The following is a 16,659-nucleotide window of genomic DNA, read 5'->3' as shown; positions in this document are numbered from 1 at the left end:
CTTGAGCTTGGCTGTGATCCCTAGGGCTTTTCCTACTAGGAGTAGTAACTGTGGAATGTTTGCTGCCTTGAACTTTTTTCTTCTTTCCCAAGGAAACATTCCCCTCCTCCGAGCTAATGCTCTCAATATCATCAGAGTCTGAAGAAAAGTTGGAGCTGCCTTTGTCAACATCCTCAGCTTGAGGAGGGTTATTGCATATAGACTGAGCTTTGAAATGCTCATGGATGAGAAGTAATAATCCCTCATGCAAAGCAAGGTTGATAATGGATTTCTTCTTGAAACTAGAGATTTCCTTGTTCATAGAAGTGAGAAGGTAAAAGGGAATAGAAATTTTACTCTTATGACGAAAATGATTTAAAATCACAAAATGGTGAGTTCTGACCCGATCAAACCTAGGGTCCAGGGTTACATATTCAATGAGGGCATATAAAACATACCTCAAGAGCTTCTTTATAGTCTCTGTCACATAGAAAGACTCTTTCTTTACCAGCTTGTTCATCTTTGCAATTTTTTTCATGAACTTCTTGACTGCATTGGACGAAAGTTTCTTGTCCCTATAGAATTTGGAACCCTCCATAGAGATACCAGTGACTTCTGCAACCACCCCTCTGTGATTTGGAAAGAAACCCCGTTCACCTTCACCTTGCCATTGTTCCATGAGTTCACCATGCTGTTGGTGAGCTCAAGGTCAAAACCATGGAGTTTCTCAAAAAAATTCACAACCCCACCCTTTTCCATTTTTTTCCAGACTTTTCCCTTATTCTTCCACTTCTCCACTTCGCCCGCCGGCTCCTTTCTGCTCCGTTCTCTAGTCATGACATCCATTATTTCTTTAACTATTCTCATGAGCCCCAATCTTTGCAAATTTTTTACAGCCAAGATTTTGACTCTGTTTCTATTATTGGGTTCGAGATCATTTTGCCTCTCTGATACAATAGCAAGTGAAAATGATGTCGATCCTCCAAACGTGTCAAAAAGATAGAATACATCTCTTGAGATTACAAAAACCAAGAAACTTATTATGGCTCGTACCAATATCCAAACTTTCTTTATTTAACATGATAACAGTTAGAATGACCCGTACTGCCATGGATTTTCTCCAGCTCGATTAGTGACTTAGCCTCCACCAAAAAATCTTTTTCAAAATGCCAGATCATCTCTTTGTCAGCTCCCACCCCTTTGTTAGCGAACTAGTCAGCAACTGTGTTTGCCTCTCTAAATGCATGAGTGATGTGGACCTTCTCAAATTTTGTGAGGGCGGCACATGTCTCATCAATTATATTTGCAATCGACTACGACGGGGGGGAGAAACCATTAATATTGTTAATTATGTTCTTGGAGTCCCCTTCAAGACAAAGTTTGGAAATTCTAGCTTCAAAAGCCAGCTTAACCACATTGCACCCAGTTGTGGCTTCGACCAAATGATTGGTCTAGTTTCCAAGCGAGAGAGCAAAGGTTGCAATCCCCTCTGCAAAATTGTTTCTTATAATTCCACTGCTTCCAGAGGGGCCAGGGTTTCCCTTAGAAGCACCATTGAAGTTGGCTTTTGACCATCCTTCTGGGGGTAGAATCCATCTGGCATCCTATCTTTTGGGATTCCTGTCTTTTTCTTTAACCGTCTTCCTGTCGCCTTTATCAACTTCCCCCTCCTTCATCACTTGAAGGTTTTCTTTTATGTTTTTCAGAATCTTCCTACCTAGAATTATTGCTGGCTCCTCTCTGTCCCTAAAAAATTTGTTGTTCCTTTCCTTCCAGATACTCCAACAGAAATGAGGCAAAAACCAGTCATAATTATCCTGCCGGCTTGCAATCTTACAAAAGTTTTTTCAATAACTGAAAAAGTCAATTAGGTTGTCCAGCCAGAACCAGAGGATCTCCATTTCCTAAGTAAGAGAACTCCACACCTCCCTAGAAAAGTCACATTGAATGAAGATATGATTTCTCGACTCAGACTAGTTTTTACAGAGTGGGCATTTGCTGGGCATAACATGGCCTCTCTTCATTAGATTATCTTGCGTTAAGATTTTGTTCTAAAAGTCCAACCAATAAAATATGTTGATCTTTGGACTGAGGCTCGTGAGCCAGGCATCCGCCCAAGGGGGTTTCTCCTTTAAGCTCCAGAGAGAGTTGTAGCTAGAAGCAATAGAATAACTTCCATTGGGATTATCCCTCCAGACCAGCTCATCCTTATTATTGCTAGGGATCAAAGAGTTAAGCATAGTCATTATTGGTTTCAAATCCTCGAAAATGAGGGAAAGGTCTCTCCATTCCTGACCAACCCTATAATTGCTTACTTTAAACCCATATAGCTCTATGCAAACTTGCACCCATCTCTCAAATACTGGGTTGTTAGAAAGTGGGCCTTGACATAACTAGCTGTCAGACCAAAACTGAATATCCTCCCCATTGCCTAGTTTCCAAGAGACCGTCGCCTTAGCCAGGTCCTTGGCCTTTAGGATATCATTCCAAATAGTCGATCCTTTAGGGATGTCCTCATTGAATAAAGTAACATGGAGAGAGGGTCTTCTGAGGTATTTATTTACCAGAATGTCTCTCCACTCACCAGTGCTATTGAAAATTTGCCATATTTGTTTTGCAAGAAGCGCCTTATTGAGATGGGTAATCTTTCTGATTCCTAGACCACCATACCTCTTAGGGAGGCAGACCTTCTCCCAGGAAACAAGAGGGTACCTTTTCTTTCCTTCAAGTCCAGGCCATAGAAAGCCTCTTTGGATTTTCTCCATTTTCTCTGCAATTTTCATAGGAATTCCAAAAAGGCTCAAAGCATAAATGAGAAGGTTCTGAAGAGTGGATTTGACTAGTAAACATTTCCCAGCCTAGCTGAGAGAGGCACCTTTCCATCCAACCATCTTCTTGTTGAATCTATCTAGAATACCATTCTAGAAAGAGTCAGGGGGAGAAGAGCCCAAGGGGAGCCCTAGATAGGATGAAGGGAGAGAGCCCACCCTACAACCAAGGATTTTGGAAATTTTCCTTTGTCTGACTTGAGGGGTGTTAACAAAGAAGATCGAACTTTTGTTCCAGTTAATCAGCCATCCACTCCCTCTAGAGTAAGTATCAAGAACCTCTTTCAAAGTTTCAACTTCTTTCACAGAAGCTTCCCCCCCCCCCCCCCCCCCCTCCATTATAGTGTCATCCAAAAATTTCTAGTGAGTGAAGGGGGCATTTCTCGAAGAATTCTTAATCCCTTTAAGACTTCCTTCAAAAAAAATTTGTTCGATAAGCCTCCCAATGCAATCAGCTAAAATAATGAAGAGGATAGGTGAGAGGGGGTCTCCCTGCCTAAGACCTCTAGAAGGTTTAAAGAAATCAGAGGGGGCTCCATTAATCAGAACAACAAGAGAGGAGGTAGACACCAATTGAGAGATGAGTTTACACACTTTATTGTCAAAACCAAAGGCCTGAAGGACCTTCCCAGGAAAGAACCAAACCACCCAATCATAGGCTTTAGAAAGATTCAATTTGAGCAACATACCTTCCCACTTGGAAGCTTATAAAGAATGAATTACCTCATGAACCATCAGCACCGAGTCCAAGATTTATCTCCTAGGAACAAAGCCAGATTGTTGTGTGATATGATCAGAGGCAGGATTTTAAGAAATCTGGAAGTGAGAACCTTAGAGATGTTCTTGTAGAAATAGTTCCACAAACTAATAGGTCTGAAGTTGTCGAAAGAGTCAGCCCCTGGGGATTTAGGGATGAGAACCAAGAAGGTAGAATTAATCTCCTTACGAATACTTCTAGCTTTGAAGAACTCCTGAACTGCCTTAACCACATCCCCCATGACCACCAGCCAATTCATTTGGAAGAAAAAGGAGGGAAACCCATCCAGACTAGGTGATTTGTCACTAGGTAGGGAGAATAGGGCCTCTCTAACTTCCAAAGCATTAGGGATTGCATAGAGAAGTTTATTATGGTGGGGTTGAATAATCTGAGGAATACAAGAGATGATATCCTCTTGGTCCACCTTGGAAAGCAGGGGGTCGTCGGAGAGAAGAGATGAGAAGAAAGAGACTGCTTCAGCTGTGATATCTAGATCTTTAGTCAACAACACCTGCCCCTTCCTGATTCTAGAGATCCTATCGTCAGCCCTATGTTTTAGGGTGGAGAGATGAAAGAACTTCATGTTTTGATCTCCATCCTTAAGCCATGTGATCCAAGATTTTTGCCTCTAGAACTTTTCCTCCCTGTTGATGATGTTATGAAGATCAGACAGGATCAACAACTCAGCATCCCTGTTACTCTCATTGCATCCTTCCTTCTAAATACTATCTTGGATTACAGATAGATTGTCTAACAGCTCCTCCTTGTCATGCAAAATATGGCCAAAATCAGACTTGTTCCAAATTTTTATCATCCGCTTCACATTGCTAAGCTTTCTGGTGACTCTGAACATGGCAAAGCCATCTAAACCAATCCCCCACCATCTTATGACATTATTCAATAGGTCGGGGTGAGTAGTCCACATTTTCTCAAACGTAAAAGGGAAATTTCTCCTAGGCTCAAGAGGGGACACCGAAAGAGAAATGGGGGAGTGGTCTGAACCAACTCTAGGAAGCAGAGATAATCTACAGCTAAAAGAGTGTAGCCAATCCGAGGAGATTAAAGCTCTATCCAATCTGACCTAAATGCAGTCTTGACCAGCTCTCTTGTTAGACCAGGTCAAGGTACCCCCTGAGAGCTCCAAATCCATTAGGGTCAGGTCATCAATGAAGTTGGAAAGATCCTGCTTACTTTCCCAATCCAGGGGCAATCCTCCATCTTCTCCTTTTCCTCTAGCAGAGAGTTGAAGTCTCCCAGGATTTTGCCTTTCTTAATGTCACTGGCTTGCACCAACTTTCCAAGTTTGACCCAGTAATTTTTTCTTTCTCTCTTGTTTTTGGGAGCATAAATGTTCACCAAAAACCAACAATCATTAGTTTGCATTTTTTGAACTCTACAAAAAAGGATGTTATCCTCATCATACTCGTGCACAATATTGAAATTTCTATTATTGAATAATAGCAGCAGCCCTCCAGATGCTCCTTCTAAATTTGAGGCAATTCCATTCACGTTGCTATTGAATCTAATATTTTCCAAATTTTCTTTCTTCATTTTCGTAATCAGGTCTTTGATCCCTTATCATATTCCTTACAACTTCTTGCTTGTGGATTCCATTGAGTCCACGAATATTCCATGAGAGGATCTTCATGCTTTAAATGATGAGCAAACTTCCTGGATGGTGCACTGCATTCCATCCATGATGTTTCTTCTTCCTTCCTCCTTCCTAATTTCATTCTTGTTTTTCCTTCCCACTGGGTTGGTTTTATGACCAAGATCTACCTTGGCCTTGCTTCTAGTTGAAGTAGGAGAGGCTGGAGAGGGGTCCCGACTATTCTTCTTCTATCTTCTTCTAATTTCTATCCAGGGTGGTTCTTCTTCTTTACATATATCAAAAAAAACATCTAGCCTGGCTTGTCCTTCCAGTGTTCAAGCAGACAACCGTTCTAAGATTATGTTCACTCTAACAGGGGGTTCCCTACTAATTGGGCTTGTGGAGTTTTGAGACATTAGTTCCCCTTCCTTTTGTTCCTCCATAGAGTCCAGGACAAAGGAAAGGTTCGGATCGACCTCCTCAGAACTCTCAGGGATTTGAGACTCCTTAATACTTGCATCTTCAAGATTATCCTTGGTTTCCTTCATTTGGGAAGGGTTGGTTTTGTCCTCAGTTGTCTCTTTCCCTTCTCCTTCCACTGCTTCCACTACAACTTGGAGGTCTCGGAGTTCTGCTTGGAGATCAAGAACAATATCATTAGCTTTTCCTTCAGCCTGTCCATTTTTCTTGACTTGCATTTCTTTCTTCTTCCAAACCTTTTTGGGAACATGAGCTGCTTTCTTCCCACCTTGAGGGCGGGCCTTTCCCCCCTTTCCCTTTCCTTTGAAAAGTGGGCAGAATCCAGCCTTGTGGTCTGCCTTCTTATAATGGAAGCACGCAAAAGGCACACTTTCATAGTCAATCTTTTGGATTCTGCTTCCCAATCAGGATTGGAATTCTATAACCTGAGGCATATCGTGTCCTTCGGTCACTCCTACACATATCCTTGCATAGGTAAGTCTCTTCTTAGCTGCCGTTATAGGATCAATGGAAAGAAGCTCTCCAAAAGACCTGGCAATGCTATTAAAGATGTCCTCATGCTAGTATTCCATGGGTAGTTCCAGAAGTCTAATCCAAACTAGAGCCTAGGATAGGAAATCATTATTCAAGTCTAGATTAGAAGACCATTTCTGCAGGATTAAAGTAGATCTCCCCAGAGACTAGTTCCTTGCGCACAGGATACTAGAAAAGTCTTCCGAACAAGAAAACTCAAAAGTCATGAAACCTTTAGCCATTGCTATCACCTCTACATGCCCCTTTAAATCCCATTTTTTTCTGTTAAAAACCCTCACAACATCAATTTTGGGCCTTGGCCCTATAAATTTTCCTACCAGAGTATTCGCCATAGTGAGGATATTGTGGTCTATAATTTCTCGAGGAATTTGAAGAGAAAAGATACCCTTCTCCTTGTCTGATTTATCAATGACATTCAGGAATGTCGACTTAACTAATGGTTTGACTCCAAATAGGTTCGACCAACACCCCTAGGCCCTAGACGACCCACCACCCGAGTGAAGGGGAGGAATCTTCTCACCTGGGTGAGGCTGCAAATTTTTGTGGGTCCCCCCATCCTTTGAGGTGTCCACATCATTCACCTCCGATTCCTACCTTGCAACTGCATTTCAAACCAATAAACAACCTATTCTATTTAATCAAAAATTAGGACACATCCACAGGGCAATCAACCTAAATATTGCAATAGTACTAGATGTAAGGAGTCTTTTCAGAAATAGAAATGACTTCTTTGAGAACTACCAATCTGGTGACTCATAAAAATATTTCTTTTGCAAAACCTAAATGTGTTCTTAATTATCTTTTTTATTGCTATGAGAAAAGGGGTAGAGCAAGAGGAGTTATCAGAGGGGGGCAAAAGGGAGGAAGTGGAAATAGAAATCGAAGGTTGGTTGTGACGACCAAGATTGAAGAGATTTATATGCATGCTCTGAGTTCCACCATGATAGAAGGGAAGATTTTTTCATGGATTAAGTTGGAGGGGGAGAGTGTTGTTGCAATTGAATTATACAATGTTGATGTGGATGTGGAGACATTCTATAATGGGATTTCCACTACCATTGTTGTGGGAGAAGGAGAAGTCGCTCCTATGGGAGCTTCCATTTACTAAAATATGTCTCTTTAGAGAAGTAGTATGAAACTTTGCATCATTTTAAAAATGTTATAAAAGCTAGATATAATTGCTTAAGTTTACCTTGCAGCTACCATTGTGGTCAAATTTTTTTGTATTATGCAATTTAATGAAACAAGCCCAATTTAATCTAAAAAATAATATTATTAATAAAGTAAAGAGAAAACCAAATAGACATGGTGACAATGATATAAATATATGGTTATCATATCAAAACAACAATCATATGTTATTAAAGGAGAATCATATATTAACAAGGGTAGTCATATATTAAGAAAGGGTAGTCATATGTTAAATGATAAATCATTAAATTTCATAAGTTAAAATTACTATTATAATGTCAAAATAGTACGAAGGATAGAAGAGTGATGCAAACCAAATAAATTATTATAGTGGTGATAAATAGTTAATGGCGTAAAAAATTCAGGGATTATAGAAAAATCTTAACAATTCTTTATAGAAGAAGGGCATTAAATGAAAAATTAGTGAGATACAAATATATATCACAATACAATATCTTAGTTTTAGGGACAATTCTATTAATGTCACGAAATAATGATAAGTGGTTTGCACATTCATAGTATGGTACTAAAATATACTATTAACATAAAAATATGGTTTTCATGAAAATAGAAACACCTGATGGCTTTGATCTTGGCACTAGCATCATCCACCATGAATGTGTTTAATCTCCAATCAATATTTTTCAAGTGAACCCATTGGAGAAGTATACACATCCAATATATAATATCATAGGCACAAGACCTCGACATAATGACCCATGCCATAGGTAACCCCATATGCTTTGAATCAAATGTAAGGATTGTATATAACTCAAATTATTATAAGGCGTGTTGTTTGATATACCAATACTATATTTTAATTGAGTGTAAAAACATTGAGTTCAATTCTATAATAAAATAATAATAACATGCCTTCATTGTATTTGTACCAAATGTAGAATCCATTGCCAATATGTTATTATGGGGCCATAATGGAGCATCCAATCAAGTTTCTATAGTAATTGAATTCCCAAAATAAATGGAATATGATCATCTCCATCAGCAATAGTGGCACTATATTGTTGATATGGAAACCACTTATCAGGATTTGCCAAACCCATTATTGCACTGAACAAACACCATTACTATCTAACACATATCGTAATGTCTTAATATTACAATCAATATTTACAATATCATCCATGGTAAGAAAATCATCCCTACAAGATTGACCCTCAAAGATGGTCATCTTTTCATGCACCATTTTCTTATGCAATTTATGCACCTCATCTGTGGGGATGCCAAGTAATAGTAATGACTCTACCCATTGATGCAGTTGTTTGCTAATATATATGGTGCAAAAAAGGATCTTATTCCTAAAAATGCATTTTTTATTTGACCATGACAAGGTTTTCCTTCACTATCATTGAACATGGTGATACCATATTAACACATGGTTTGGCTTACAAACCATGATTTGTGTGCTAAAATGATAGGTGCAACCACATTGTGTATGCTTACGAATAGGTCCACTACCCTTCCCTTTTTTCAAGATTAAAGAAGGATCAAAAGGTGTTGCATTTCCCCACCATAGTCATTTGGTCCATACACACACCAGTACCTATTAAATTCAATAAGAATATTTAAACTTTTAGGTATAGTTAAGCAATCATTAGAGACATTATTTTAAATTCACTATTATGAGTATTAAAATTTTTAGTAACTAGTGCATTATCCTTATTCATACATGTTGTATTCTAATAAGATTTGAGTTCTGATTTTTGTATCAGAATTAAAAGGTTACTTCTTTTTATGACTTTTTCAAAAGAAGGCTAGGTATGACTTGCCTAAGCTTTCTCCCTCAATAAAATAATTTAATCTATTGGCCTCAATCCATTTTTGAAAATATTTTTGAGCCTTTATAGATATATTTCTCCCAGGAGAGATCTTTGTATGAAAACTTTCCATGAGGGGCTAGCTGAATGACTTCCTCCATGATATGAGACCAATTGACATCCATCTAGTAGAAAAAAAACTAGAATTAGAAAGGGAGATCTCCAAAGATGATATAATAAACTTGGTAGTCCTAAATAATGACATGTTACAATGAATTTGATAGTTACTATTCTTCTATATTAAATATTCCTCATTCAATATTCAAAAAAGATATAAAGCCCATCATACATAGTGTGACATATCCAATAGAATAGATGAGAACTCAATACAAGGGAAACGTGGCTTTCACCACTAAAGAAGGGTAAAAATAAAAGGTACGTAATGAGATATATATATTTTTACTAAGGAAAAGAGTAAATTATAGAGAGGACAAAAAATTGATAAATTATTTCATTTCATTTCAATATAGAGTTATTTTAAATTAAATTCAAAATGCAAACCTTGCAAGTTTGAGATTATAGTTCAAAACCCACAATTTTTTGAAGTGATCCCAAAGACTATCAATATACAAATTTGAATGAGATTTTTTTTGATTTATAGTTTCAAGTACAAACTAGCATAAATACCTATTTAAACATCTAGCATAGTATTTTTAACTCAAATAAAATTAGAGTTTTTTAAATCTGCAATTCCAAGTACAAGCAGCTTGCTGGACAAAGTTTTAGTTTTGATGTAGAATTGATATATTATGCTTTGTTTGACTCAAATGACATCTATTATATTATCATTTTTTATTTTTTGTGTGACAGTTGAGTAGTTATTTCCTTGTATGCATGAAAGATTATATATTGTTCCTTGTTATTTCCTATATTGAGGAAATATAGGATATATTGAAATAATGTGGTGTAATCGGTAAATTAGCTGGAGGTCCTGGCATCTTAGTTCATAATACTCATGAAATTGGTAGTTATATTCAAGGAACAAAGGGAATGTCAAATAGAATTGTTCATATTCTACATTTATTCAATGATATAGCTTGCATTCATTTGATGAATTCATATTTATACAAAATCTCAATATGATTTCATGCTAAGTGGATACAAGAATTGATTTCATGAAAAAATGGCTAGTATTTTTTTATTTATCATGATCACTTGCAAGTTTAAAACTAATTCAACAGTAAGAGTAAACAAATTTCCATAGTCCATGAAATCAATTACTATTCTTTTTTGGATTTGATTGTTTAACATTTTTTGCATGAACACTTTGGCTCTATGATCCATCATCTAGATGAGTAAAGGAGCATTTTTCACTTACTCCTTATGCTTCTTTAGTCATCTTGATGATGGATCATAGAGTGTGATCTAAAATATTGATGCAAAAATAGTTACACAATCAAATCCAGAAATGAATAACAATTAATTAAATGTTGTCTAAAATATATGTGAACTTTATATTGCTAATTAAATATTATCCAAGTATAAAATTCTTAAATAACCAACTACAAGGGAAATTTACCATTAAAACATCTTAATTGTTAGGACTATCTACAAGTTTAAAATAAATTGAATGGCATTAAGAATTCGTGCAAAATTGCTAATGAAACTTGATTCTCGATTCTCAATTCTTAATTATCTAAATCTATCTAAAGTAGGCTTTGAGTTCTACCTAATTCTCTGACTGGACTTTGTCTACTTAGCTATATACTTGGTACTTTGGCTCTGTAGGAATCTAGTAATTATCACTGGACTATATCTACTTATCTTTTTTACTTGAATTTGAGTTCTATTGACTAATCTGAAACTCACATAAGCTTTTTAAGAGAGTACCTAATTCTCTTATTGGGTTTGTGTACATATCATGGCTCTCTATCTCTATAGGATTACAAGTGATGGAAATGACTTCTTGAGTATAAGTGTCTAGAATGGGTGGTAGGAGAGTGAAAATGAGTTTCAGCAAAAACTCACAGAAGCTTGTAGTCTTGTGTGCTACAATCAATTAATGAACTCATTTTGATAGGACATATTGATATAACTTCATGCTAAATATATACAAGTATTGATTTCATGAAAACTCGGCTCCAATTTTGTTGATCGTTAGGATTAGTTGAAAGTTTAAAATAGATTGAATATCAACAAGTCTAAAACATGTAATTGTCAGGACTAGCTATGAGTTTAAAATAAATTAAATGCTATCTAGGTTTTATGTAGATTTCCTAAGAAGCTTGATACCTATTTCTCTAAATCTATCTAAAGTAAACCTCGAGGTCTACCTAAAAAAATAACTCCTGACTACCACATCATAGTTATTGTTAATTGTTGACTAACAAAATGTTAATTAGTTTGAGAAATTATAATTCTAACTACAATGATCTTTGTTGTATGATAACAATTTATGTTCTCCCATCTCATATATGCCTTACCTTATTATACTAATGACTTTATGAATAATTGGTGAGAAAGCTTGATGCTTGATTCTTTAGCTAGACTTTGTATACTTAGCTATATGCCTAGTTCTTTGTCTCTTTAGGACTCTGAGTGATGACAATGATTTTGTTAATTGTCAGGTCCAGTTGCAAGTTTAAACCACATGATTAAAACAAATTAAATGTTGTCTAGTAATTTTAAATTATACAATCCATGTTGCTACTATAGTTAAAACTATATAACTCAACATGCCCAATAATAGAGTCATATCTATTATTCCTAGTTGTGTTTTTAACTAAAAATTTATAGAATCTTATCAAGAAAACGTGCAAACTACCTTACATGGCCATGACATGCATACAATGCATCAACCACAAGCTCTTTACAAAGTTTAAAACAATGCACCTGCAAGTTTATAACTAAACAAATTCCATCTATGACTGTCTAAACTAGACTTTGAGGTCTACCTAAAAAACTATTCTCCTAAAAAGCACATCAATTATCATTAATTATTGACTAACTAGATGTCAAGGGTTGATTGTGAGTATGAAGTAAGAAAATAATTTGGGGGAAATGGTTTCTATTTCTATCATTTATTAGTTTGAAAAATTATGATTCTAACTATAGTGAGGTTGTTGTACGATAAAAATTAAAAAATTTGGTTTTCATATATGCCTTACCTTATTGTACAAATGACTTAATGGAGAATCATTGAGGAATCTTGATACATAATTATTTTCCTGTACACATCTACTTGGTTCTTTGTCTCTTTAGGATTATGAGTAATAGCAATGATTTTGTTAATTGTCACAACCACCTGCAAGTCTAAAAAAGGATTAAAATAAATTAAATATGTGTAGTAATTTGAAATAATAGGATTCAATTGCAACTAGTTTTGAAACTACAAAGCTTAATGTGCATGTTTGTTATCCCTAGCTGATTTTTGTTTTTTATAGAATCTTTTCAAGACAACTTACAAGTTGTAATACGAGGCCATGAATAACATGCACACAATATCTATTAAAAGCTTAAAACAATGAACAAAATGGGAAGGGAAATAAACCAAAAGATAAGGTAAAACATATATGAAAAGGAAGACTGAAATTTATTTTTTTACAACAAACTTTAGAGTGTTGAGAATTGTAAGTGTATCATCTTAAAATGGAAGCACTTCTATGTTAAGAGTATTTATCCATCTGAGCAAGTGGTCTAGGGTCATTTCAAGTGCGTTGAATGGGTCTTTGCATAGATCTAGTTGTTTTCCCCCTGCTTTGCTTCTCTCTCTCTGTCTCTCTGTCTCTGTCTCTCTCTCTCTCTCTCTCTCTCTCTGGTTGTTTTCCCCCTGCTTTTCTTCTCTCTCTCTCTCTCTCTCTCTCTCTCTCTCTCTCTCTCTCTCTCTCTCTCTCTCTCTCTCTCTCTCTCTCTCTCCCTCTCTCTCTCTCCATCCAATGATCCATTTTTGCATTGATCACTTTCTTGTGCTTAATCAATTTGGATCATTCCTTTTGGAAATTAGGGTTAAGAAAGGGAAACCTTATTTTGTTTCTATTCATTTTAGTGAACGCGACATGCTTACCCTCTTTTCTTTTGTGGAATTAGATGCCCTATTGTGATTTGTGGCATTATATTTCATATTTCCTAGGTATTTTCTTGGATTAAGATTAGATTTTGTTTATGCTCTTGCATTTTAATTCAAAAATACAAAAAAATTGCAAAATTTCTTTCAAAATACAAAAAAAAATTTATGCTTTATGTTTCCTTAGTTTAGTTCATTTACATTGCATTGGTTTATGAGCTTTATTACTTCTAGAGTCCTACTTCTAATATTAGGGTTAGACACAATCATAGACTTATGGGAACCTTTGAGCCAAAGTCTTCTTCTCCTTTCCTTAGGATTTTGGATGAGACTTTGATTCTTCCTGATTCTAATCCTCTTATGGAGCAAAAATCTTCTCACTCATCTCATGATGAAGATGATGCTTTAAGAGTTCCTCCTAAAAAATTCCAAAAAATTTCAAGTGAACTTGATAAAATGGGTAATTGGCTTCTTCAAGAAAACCATAATCAAGATTCTATTCAAGTTATTGAGGCCCTTAAGAAATTTCTTCATGATAGTGACCAAGGTGTTAATCTTTTGCATGAAATTACTTACCTTGTGCATTCCAATGTCCAACCTTTAGCTCAAGAAGCTCAAGATTTAGGGTTGTTTGAACCTCCTTTTACTATTGTCAAAACTTCTTTGATTCCACTTCCTAGTGTTCCTATTTATACTCCTCCTTTGGTGACTATGATGGTTCCCTCTATCCCTATGAGTGTTCCTCTTGTGTCCAATCCTATATCACAACCTTCTTGTCATACTATTCCTTTTACATATTCTACTCCTTTGCCAACTGTAGTTCCTAGTGTTCCTCTAGTTGTGTCTTCTATTCATGTAGCTTCATACACTTTACCTAGTGTTTCTAATGTTGCTAGTTCTCCTATTTCCTCTCATGAGTCTACAATTATAAGTTTGGCTCATATTGTGTCATCTTTACAACAACAACTTGCATCCTTGACTCAAAATAAGTATAGTATTCCTATGTGTGACATGGGAAGTCCTTTTTCCTAGGATATTATTCATACTCCCATTCCTCAATAAGCCAATATGACTCATCTTGAGAATTATAATGGTAAGGGTGACCTTGTTCATCATGTTGAAACATTTCAAATCCTTTGTAGTGATTATGGTCATGATCATAGGATTTTAGCTAAGTTATTTTCTCAAAAAATTTGTGACAAGGCCTTACAATGGTCTTGTTCCTTGACTCCTTATTCTATTACTTCATTTCCTCAACTTTTCAATGCTTTTATTCAACAATTTCAAAAAAAATTGGCCCACAAGTGTCTTTGATTGATTTGATGCATTGCAAACAAAATTCTAAGGAAAATTTGACTGAATTTATTGGTAGATTTAAGAATTTGCATGCTCATATTTCCTATACTATTCTTGATATTGTTATTTAATGTATGTTTATTTCATATATGCAAAAGGATATTTGAGATAAGATTTTTCTTACTAAATTTACTTCTTTTCAACAACTTTGTGCAATAGTTCATCATTATCAATTACAAGTGAGTCAATTTGAGAACACCACTCCAATGGCTCTTGTTCCTATTGATAAAAGTGATGCTTCTCCTAATCCAAATAAAGTTAAAAAAATTCAAAAACTATGTCAATATAAATAAACAAGTAAATGCATGTTGGAGATCTAATTGAAAAGCTCATTTTTGTTGAAGATCAAAGAGGGAGATTGTTATAAAAGAATGTTTTCAATCATTATTTTTCCATTGATGTCAAACCTGCTATTTGTAGGGATTATATTTTCTTATGAGATCCAAGCACTATCACTTAGTTGATTGATGAAGAGGATTTGATTAACAAGATGTAACATGAACACCTAAACGAAAGGTTGAGTTATGATGTTGTAATGAAGTGCAAGGATCAGTTAAGACAATGGTTAAGTAATGTATTGATGACATACTCAAAGATACAGAGGTTGGTCACACTTAGAAACATTGGAGGAAGAAGTTGTAACAAGGCTGATTGCAAAGCTTAGACTAAAATCTTTAGTGGGTGCCAAGCAAGTTAGTTGAAGTCGAGCAAATTCTTAGTAGGAGCCAAGTAACAGACATTTCTAGTATGTGTCGAGTGATCTTCAAGTGCTAAGTGAAGAATACGTGCCAAGCATCAGAAAATATTCAGTTGGTGCTGAGTGATCTTCAGGTGCCAAGCATCAAGAAAAATATAGTTGATGCCGAGTAACACAATATGTGCCGAGCACTAGTATTTCAATAGTGCTGAGCTACTGCATTATTTCAAATGATGAAGATTCACCAAATCTAAGCCAACATAATGGTTGCATTGAATTTTTTGAATGAGTTGGAAGATAAGAATGATGAGTTGTTGGCATAGAATTTTATGTAAACCATTTTTGGGAGAATTCCAAAGGATTATTCAAGAAGTTTCTAGAGAAAACAAAATATGGGTTAGATACAATGAATCCTACCTAATCCATGCGAATTGAAATTGAAAATGGAAGAATCAAGTGGGAAAAGGAACTCCAAGACTTCTATTTAAGAAGTCATAAACCAAGAAGCAGAGAGCTACTGATACTGTTGCTATTGAAGTGCCAAATCTATGAAGTGGATGAAAGGGTGTCAAGAAGGAGACATTTAGGAGAAGGAAGAGCATGGAGGCTCTACTTCTATGAGTGGTCATGAAGAGATGATTACACTAGTACATTGAATATGGAGACTCAAGGAGACAAAGCTTGAAAGGGAAGGCAAGCTGTTAAGAGTTGCAGAGATTGAAGGCTAGGCAAGGGTATGAGTTGAGAAGTGATTTGAGATCTATAAGATAAGTTGTACGTTGTATTCAGGTAAAGATTTTCTAATACTCTCTATAAATTGTATTAGATCTAAAAATTCTATGGACTTAGGTTGGCCTAATAGCCATTTGTAAATCCTTTAACATGGTGGCATTCCAAGTGAATGTTCTAAAGTCCTCTAACTAGGCCCACTTCTAATAGGGTGGTTAAATCCTCTAACAAGGTCACATTTAATAGTGTGTTGTAAGTCTTTAATAGGGCAGGCCTTTCATAGGGCATCACTATAGAAGGGTGAAAATTGAGTAGCATGTTACTGGTGGTTTTTCTCAAATTGGGTTTTCACATAAATCACTGTGTCATGCATTGATTTCTTGTGTGTTATACTTGATGATTAGATAAGTTGAAGCTTGGATGGATGAATGGTTGAATAATTTCACTATAATTAGTGAAAAGTTTGAATAGGACATTTGGACCTTAAATAACTAATTCACCTCCCCCTCTCAATTATTCTAAAGCAATTCTAACAATGCAGTTGCTGATAAAGTTGCGATTGCATCTCATAGTGCCACTTGTACATCCACTACTTTTTGATTGAATCGTATGTTTACTCCTCTCTTTGAATATTTATATTATATTATAAATAGGTTTTTAACTACTAATATGATTACTT

This window comes from Cupressus sempervirens, chromosome 7, assembly GCF_028749045.1.
Source record: "Cupressus sempervirens isolate cs-2001-9-10 chromosome 7, ASM2874904v1, whole genome shotgun sequence".
NCBI classification, from domain to species: domain Eukaryota; kingdom Viridiplantae; phylum Streptophyta; class Pinopsida; order Cupressales; family Cupressaceae; genus Cupressus; species Cupressus sempervirens.
Note: the sequence above shows the minus strand (reverse complement) of the source record.